We start from the raw sequence: 9,158 nt of genomic DNA, 5'->3' as shown, positions 1-9,158 counted from the left end.
AGAGGATGCATACCGGAAAGACGAGCATGGAAAACTTATATATTGTGTTGGGCACGCCACGTGTGTTCCATGGAAAGAAAGGTTCAGTCTACAGGGCTTATCCCCTCGCTAATTTTAACCTCACTTTAAATCAGGGAGAGATTTAAACCAAAAACACAAACAGGGCCTGGAGACGTGCATCAGCACTAACCACTTCATATCCTCACCACACGCTGTGCTCTCCATTGACGATTTTCGTGGGGGGAGGGGAGGGAGTGAGAAAGACTGTTCGCCACTCCAGTCTCTCCCTGGAAATAAAAGGTGAGGAGAAATAGGAGAACAGGGAAAACCCTAGGCGGGGGTGTCTCGTCTCTCACGACACGTTCGAGGTGGCAGCAGGGCCAGGCCAGAGAAAGCCACCAGAGGGACGTGCACTGAGGCCAGAGGCGCACGCAACCCTGCAGCAGCGAGTTACACAACCCCTGAGCGCCCCCGCCCCCGCCCCAGAGAGTTACGCTAGAAACACTCCCACCCACCCCCCGGGTTATCCCCCTTCCCTTGCTGCTGGAGACACGCAACAACCCTCCTCCTGTCACAGCGGACGGCAAAGGCGGCTGAGCGGCGGGGGAAGGGGGGCTCCTCCTCTGCCCATCAGAGACGGGGCAGGGGAGCAAGGTGTGTAAACCGGCAGGGAAGCGGCTCTATCCCGGGGGCCGGGGGGGGAGGGGCGTCCCGGCACCGGCGTCACCTACCTCTCAGCAGCAGCAGCACTGAAGACGCAGCTCCGCCCGCCCAGCCTGCAGCGCGGGGGGTCTCGGTGTGGCATACAGACGGGGCGGCGGCGCGCACAGGGGGGCTGAAGTGCGGGGCAATGGCTGAGGCGACGCCCGCGGGGGGGCCGGGGGCGCTGCTGGGCCCCTCCTCCCCTCTGCGCCTGCGAGGGAGACGCCGCCGCCGCCGGCACTGCCCGGGCACCAGCGCGCCCGGCCCCTCGCTCGCCCCCGGGGTCCGGGCCTCGCCCCCCCAGCTCACACTTGTTTACCTTCTGCGCTGCCTAGCACAGCCAGGGGCGCCATCTTCCCCCACCACGGGCCCGCGTCACTTCCGCCGCCGCCGCCACCTGCGGGACCGAGAGACAGGGAGCGCGGGAGGGGGCGGGGTCAGCAGCCGCGCGCCCAGCTTCGCCACTGCCTCCCCTCCCCCGCGTGCCCCGTCTGTGCAGCGGCCTCTCCCTGCAGCCCACCCTTTACTGCCCCGCCCCCCACTGCCTCCTACTGCACCACCCCCGTCACACCTCACTGTCTCTCATTGCACAGCCCTTGTCACCCCTTACTGCACCTCCCCATCAGCCCTCATTGCCTCGCCGGACTGCCCCTGTCACCCCACTGCCTGTCACCCCTCTTTGCATCTTACTGCCCCTGACACCCCTCACTGCACCGCCTCTCAGTGCACTGCCCCTGTCACCCCACTGCCTGTCACCCCTCTTTGCATCATACTGCCCCTGACACCCCTCACTGCACCGCCTCTCAGTGCACTGCCCGTCACCTCACTTCCCATGTCACCCCCTCACTGCCTTTCACTGCACCACTCCTGTCATCCCTTACTGCCTTGTACTGCCCCATCACTCCCTTATTGCCTCTCTCTGCATCCCGCCCTTCCATTGTCTTGCTACATTGCTCCTGTTACCCCTCACCGCACCACCCTTGTCACTCCTTACCGCCTCACACTGCAGTGCCCCTCTCACCCCTCACTGCCTCTCATAGAACCCCCTTTTCACTATCTTGTTACACTGCCTGTCATGTCCTCACTACATCACCTCTGTCATCCCCTTACTGCCTCGCACTGCGTCTCACCCTTTCACTGTTTCACTACACTCTGGTAATACCTTCACTGCCTCACTACACTACACCCTATTACTGCTCTCACTGCACCCACCCACCCCCGCCCTTTCATTGCCTCACTACCACTGTTACCCCCACCCCTTCACTGCCACTCATTACACCTTCTGCCACTCTCATACTGCATCTCCTACAGATATCCCACCCCATTCACTGCCTCACACACTGCATCTGCCATGCCACCTCTGCCCTTCACTGCATCCCCACCCTTATATTACCTTCTACACCACCATTGTTCCCCCCTTCACTGCCTCTCACTGTACTGCTACTGCCATTGTCTCCCACACAACAGCTTCACTTCCACCCTCACCCCTTTGCTGCACTATAACTGCCGCCACAACCCTTTCGCTGCCTTGCATTGCACTGCACTGCCATGCCATCCCTTCCGTTGCATTTCCTAATTTTATCTCATCTCCTTCATTGTCTCAAACTGCATCTCCTTTTGCCACACCACCTCATTTTCTGTCACACTATGCACTTCCTATTGCAACACCACTCCATTCATTCCCTCACACAATTTGCCTCTACATATTTCCTATAGCTATGCCATTTATTACCTTATACAATGAACTCCCCCATCCCATTTCCTGTCTTGAGTTTGCTACTGCTGTACCTGCCCCATTTTCTGCTTTACACAGTGAAGCTCCTGACTCTTACCTCATTCACTTTATCATGCAATGATGCATGACTCTCATCCTACTCAGTGTCAAAGAAGGAAGCTATTGTTTCTCCCATTTACTATCTCACACAATAAATTACTATTTTTAAAAATCTGCCTCTTACTAAGATTCTTACAGGATCTCTCAAGTATCTCTCAAGCTGAGGTATGAGATTATTTTTGTGTACAGGCAGTCCCCGGGTTACGTACAAGATAGGGACTGTAGGTTTGTTCTTAAGTTGAATCTGTATGTAAGTCGGAACTGGCGTCAGCCGCTGCTGAAACTGATCAGTTTCAACTGCAGCTGAATCTGGACGCCAGTTCTGACTTACATACAGATTCAACTTAAGAAACCCAGGCGTCCCCAAGTCAGCTGCTGCTGAAACTGATCTCCCTGGTCTGCAGGGAGACGGGGAGCAAAGCCGCGGAGCATGCCCGCAGGGGGACAGCTCAAGCGCGCCCGGGCTGTCCCGCTGCGGGCGTGCTCCAAGGCTTTGCTCCCTGTCTCCCTGCAGACCAGGGAAACGGGGAGAAGCTTTTCTCACCCCGGAGGACGGAGGCAGCGGACTGCGGCACATCTGGGTGTCCCGCCGCTCCGGTCCTCCGGGGCGAGAAAAGCCCCGTTCGTAACTGCGGATCCGACATAAGTCCTCCGCGTGCTCCGCGGCTTTGCTCCCCGTCTCCCTGGTCTGCTGGTGACATAAGTCGGATCCGCGTAACTCGGGGACTGCCTGTATCTCTCCTACATAATATGAAGGAGGAAGATCTCAAATGAGAAGAAAAAATATATACTTTAACATACTTCACTCTTGGGTTTTTTAAATAGCATTTCCTGGACAAATTTGACTCTCCACTTAAAATTAAAATATATAATTGTAACACAATAATATTTAAAAATTGCCTCAAAATGAACATTCTTGGCAAGAGAAAAGACTGAGCAGGCCTGTTTATCTGGGGTTCTATTTAGCTATAAGTGAAGTCAATACAGGCAGTCCCCGAGTTACGCGGATCCGACTTATGTCACCAGCAGACCAGGGAGACGGGGAGCAAAGCCGCGGAGCACGCGGGCAGCAGGACAGCCGCGGCGCGTCTGGGCTGTCCCGCTGCCCCAGTGCTCCGCAGCTTTGCTCCGGACGCCTGTGGTACAGCAGCTGGGGCGCTGCCAGTTGGTCCCGTAGCGCCGCTCTGGGCGCTACTGGACCAACCCGGCAGCACCCCAGCTGCTCTGCCCCAGGCGTCCTGATTCAGCCACTGCTGGTCAGTTTCAGCAGCGGCTGAATCAGGACGCCTGGGGCAGAGGAGCTGGGGTGCTGCTGGGTTGCTCCAGTAGCGCCGAGGAGCGGCACTACTGGAGCAACCCAGCAGCACCCAAGCTGCTCTGCCCCAGGCGTCCCCAAGTCAGCTGCTGCTGAAACTGACCAGCGCTGACTACAGGAAGCCTGAGGCAGAGTTGCCCTGCCCCGGGCTTCCTGGAATCAGCCGCTGATCAGTTTCAGCAGCAGCTGACTTGGGGACGCCTGGGGTTCTTAAGTTGAATCTGTATGTAAGAACTGGCGTCCAGATTCAGCCTGTTGAAACTGATCAGCGGCTGATTCCAGGAAGCCCGGGACAGAGCAACTCTGCCTCGGGCTTCCTGTAGTCAGCCGCTGGTCAGTTTCAGCAGCGGATGAATCTGGATGCCAGTTCGGTCTTACATACAGATTCAACTTAAGAACAAACCTACAGTCCCTATCTTGTACGTAACCCGGGGACTGCCTGTATGAGTATTCAGTTTATTTCAGAAATTGGATACGTTTCTTAGAATTTGACTTAAGCACATGTATAACTTTACTGAGGTGAGTATTTCCATTAATTTAAATGGCATTGTTCACATGTGTAAAGTTACAGACATGAGAAGTGCTTTTAGGACTGGAATAAAACCAATGAATTCTAAGGCTGTGTTGGCAGTTTCTGGTGATGAGTTTTATTTTGTCTTTAAAGAACATTTATAGTTTCAGAATTTGTTTTTCTGTATTTTTCTTCATATTGTCAACCTTCCAAATTATAATGAATGAATGATAACAAAGCAATGATATTGAATCGTTTTATTATTACCGTTATATCTACAAAACATTCAGCTTTAATAGATGATAACTAGTATATATTTCCATTCCAAAGTTGGATGGATACATTGACAGGGATTAATTATTTATAACATCTTTATTCAACCAAAATGCAATATATGATTGTTTCTGGAATTTTCATACTTTATTGGCATCATTGTATAAACTATATAGTTAAATATTTAAGAGGCAATTTTATTGATTTAGACTGGAATTCTAAACAATCCATAATATTTCAAAACAATGTTTATATGTGCACAGAAACAAACAGTAAGGCAACTACAGTCAAGTGTTGCATCATATTCCCACTACACTTTATGCATCCCAGTTACATGTTTTAATTGTGGTTCTGCCAGCAATCAGTCCATTTAAAGAAAATTATACTTGCATCTTATAGTCAGATGAAAAGTTAGATATTAAATAATATTTTCCATGTTATGTGCAAAATTATCCAAATGTATTGCAGGATTACGTACATTTTATTATCAGTAGCAATATCTTCACTTATAACTTGTTATGATGATCTTTGCTACATTTTCATTAGTTTTCTTTTAAGAAAGATTATCAATAATACACTTCCTCTAAGTATAAAATAATTAATTTCCCACACTAATTTTGAGAAAGGAGAGTGTTTTGTGGTAGCTTCCACCACCAGTTTTGTGGTAGCTTCTGCCACCTCATCTCAGTTGTAGAGTCCAATTGCATATTCCCAACATATCCATATTTTCTCCATTGACTTCAATTTATTGCACATATGGGCACCATTCTTATGTATGTGAGTAGTCCCATTGGCTTTCTATTACAAATGTGTGCATATGCAAAATTGGTGATACAGAGCATATACAGAATCAAATTTTTCAGACTGTCAGTATAACTAAATGTTATGGTAGTCGTGTAATGTGAATAAATGCCCATCTTGAATTTAAACATTTTAGGGCCTCACACAGAAAATTATGCAAGTGATTAATAAGAAGTGCAAGATTAAGATCTAGATTAAATTAAGCAGCATATTTAAATAATAAAATTACATGTGTCCAGCATTAATTTCAAGATAGTGCATAAAGTTTTAATTTTCCATTTAATATTTCTCACTGAGATAGATTAGCAAAACAGGATTTGAGGAGAAAAAAGTTGTTTTGGGGATGGATTTAAATCAAGAAAGAGAAGTTAGTTATTTCACAAGAGAAAGGCAAGAGTTCTGAGTGTAAGGGTTGCCTGCTTTGGCCTGAATCTTGCAATCAGATCTGTTTAGGCAGACATTTGTATTTTTATTAAATGTCCCAGACAGCTCCTATTACAAGATCAGGGCTGCAATCTATACATTGGGGAGTGCCCTAAAATCCCCATATTCTTCATCTTGTATAATTATGATATGGCCTATAAAGCATGTTATGTGAGGTATGACCAAGGGAAAGATTATGATCTATAGAAACCTATGTTCCATCTAAATATATATATCATTAGTGCCTATGAAGTTATGAAGTTATGTTTTTTGTCACTATAGCATGCTGTAAATTGGGGAATTGGCCAGCTATTAAGCTCTGGAGAGACAACAGCAAGGAAAGTAACCAATACCAGTACAGGTGTTAAACAACCATCAATAGCCATTGTCCAGCAAGGGAGCAATAATGCATTGACTCACTTGCACAAGGCCACATAAGGGGAATTGTTCTACCGTGCCTGGTGACTCCGCAATGTTCACCAGATATGCTTGGAGCTGTGTTTTCCAAGCACATGGATTAAGGATATAAAACAAAATACAGTAACGCCACACATGCCCTTTCACCTTTCCCCACCTATGCTTCAAGCAACAAAAGCACTGAGAAGATTGAAGGAGCCGACAGAGGAGACTGGCACAGGTTTCAAGAGTGAAACTTGTGTTCTATGAACTGCAATATTCAGTAGGGTGAGAAAAACGGCTTAATTTAATTGTTACCCAGTCTAATAGGGTTGAGAGTTTAGACTGTGTGTGCACTTATATTTCCTTTTCTTTTGGTAATTGTTCTGACTTTTGACCTATCACTTATCTCTCACTATATATATAAAAAAGCTTTTCCTGCCAGACGATAGAATGATGTCATCAGCATCAACAGGCTCTCTTAGCAAAGGGAAAGCAATCAGAGAGAGGGGGATAGGCATGCATAGCAAGCAGAGGGTGTAGCCTCCTAGTAATCACTTAAATCTTTTTTTATTTTTTTTAATCAACAACATTGTTTTACTGTTTATCTTTCCTATTGTGTTTGCCTGAAGCATTTGGTAAATCTGTTCAGGTTTATAAAGAGCATTTTCCATTGATGAAATAGTGAACCAATTCATAAACTTGCAGTGCTCCTCTTGAGGAATGTGGGGTTCCACATGCTGTTGTGCTCAGTGATAAAAGTTCCTGGAGGGGTGTGGTGTTTGTCATTAGCAAAGCAAAGCATTGTGAGAGACAGCCCAGCCTGGATAGTGAAGCAGGCACAAGCAGTCCCACAGCTCCTGGCTTCATCCCAGGAATCGCATCACAAAGGTGTTAGTTTGTTTTTCTTTTTTCAGCATCTGGTTGTTTTAGATTGATTTTAAATATTCCATATTATTATGTAAACTGGGGCAGGGACCATGTCTTCTTTTATGTTCTATACATGGCCAACCACAGTAGTAATAATACTGTAATAAGTAATAATTGAAATAGTAAAACAAAAAAATTGATATTTAAAAGTGACATCAGATAGATGGCCATCAGAAATTACTAATATATATTTGTGTAATTATTATTTTATAAATACCATAAATTAAATTACATGATTCAGTCCAGATGTGCTCATAGCTATAATGTATGTAACCAACTGTTGCTATAATTTTTATCCTCATGCTCCCACCAATAGTTCATCCTATTGTTTGTTACACTCATCTATTGAATCTTGCCTTAGACTAGGCCCAGCCCTTAAGCCTGCCACAGCTACATCTTCACGCAGGGTATGTCTACACTGCCACCCTAGTCTACATTGCCAATGTCTACATTGCCTCCTTGCAGGAGGAATAATGGTAGTTCGAATTAGCAGCTTTAATTTGAACTACCTAGTCCGTGCCACGTGTAGCCACGGGCAGGTACTTCAAACTACGGGCATTTAAAAATGGCGCCCGCCCGGGAACATGCAAATGAAGCCTGGGATATTTAAATCCCGGGCTTCATTTGCAAGTTCGAATGCCTACATTAGCCACCCTAGTTCGAACTAGGGTGGCAGTGTAGAGATACTCTGACAGACTATAGCACCAGGTTTGATCTGATGGACACAGAAAAATGGGCCTCTAATCCTGTGGGTGCTGAAGTAATAAAAATGAAGAATATAGTGCCCAATCAACAAGAAATCAGATACAAAAGACTCACCTGTGAAATAACAGTATTTATAACTGGAATGTTTAACAATGCTCATTTAGCAAGCATCAGTTTTGTAATGTAATGTATCCTATGTATAGAACCAAGCTAAAAACCATATACCTTAATTTACTGTATAATAGTTTATATCCTGTCAAGAGCAGTCCCTGTACTATATTTATTCTTTTATTATATGCAATTTTTAATACAAATTTGACACACTTCATTGCAATTGCTGTTTTAAAAAAGTCACATTACATACTTACATGGTAAATTCCTTGGGACAAGGATTCTCATGTATATATTTGTGCAGCACCTAGTACAATATGTGATCCTGCTCTGAGGTCCCTGGTTGCTACCACATATAAATGTGTTCACTTTGAAAAAGCTCCACTACAGATAAGCATGAATTTATACCAAATTTCATATTTGGAAGACAAGGAGGGCAAGGTAGCATATTTTCTTGAACCAACTTAAAGAGATTAACTTTTGCCCTTATACAAAGCTCTTCTTCAGGTGTGCAAAAGGTAGTCCGAGATCAACACATCTACAGCAATACTGTAAATAACAGTACTTAATATTCTTCCTGTAGAAATCAGGTGAGAATCGCAACTTTAAATAAGGGTGGAGGGAGGTCTTATACTGAAAAAGCTACAACAGCAGAAGCTGCACCACTGTAGTGCTTATGTGTAGATCTACATCTGCCAACTGGAGAGGCTTTCCCATTGGCATAGTGGAGCAGTAGCTAAGTCAACAGAAGTATTCCATCAACTTAACACTGTCTCCACTGGGATTTAGGGTATGTCTACACTTGTCCCCTCTTTTGAGAGAGGGATGCAAATGAGGACTTTTGAAATTGCAAATGAAGCTGGGATTTAAATATCCCGTGCTTCATTTGCATATTCACGTTATGATGCTATTTCAAAATAGCGCTATTTCGAAATAAGACGCTCTTAAGACACGGTTATTGCGAGAGAAAATCCCTTCTCGAAATAACTGGTAAACTTCATTATATGAAGAATAAGGGTTATTTCGAGAGAAGGGATTTTCTCTCGAAATAACCACATCTTAACAGCATCTGTTATTTCAAAATATCGCCATAATGCAAATATGCAAATGAAGTGTGGAATATTTAAATCCTGGTTTCATTTTCAATTTCAAATGTC

Source organism: Pelodiscus sinensis, chromosome 1, assembly GCF_049634645.1.
Source record: "Pelodiscus sinensis isolate JC-2024 chromosome 1, ASM4963464v1, whole genome shotgun sequence".
Taxonomy (NCBI): domain Eukaryota; kingdom Metazoa; phylum Chordata; order Testudines; family Trionychidae; genus Pelodiscus; species Pelodiscus sinensis.
Note: the sequence above shows the minus strand (reverse complement) of the source record.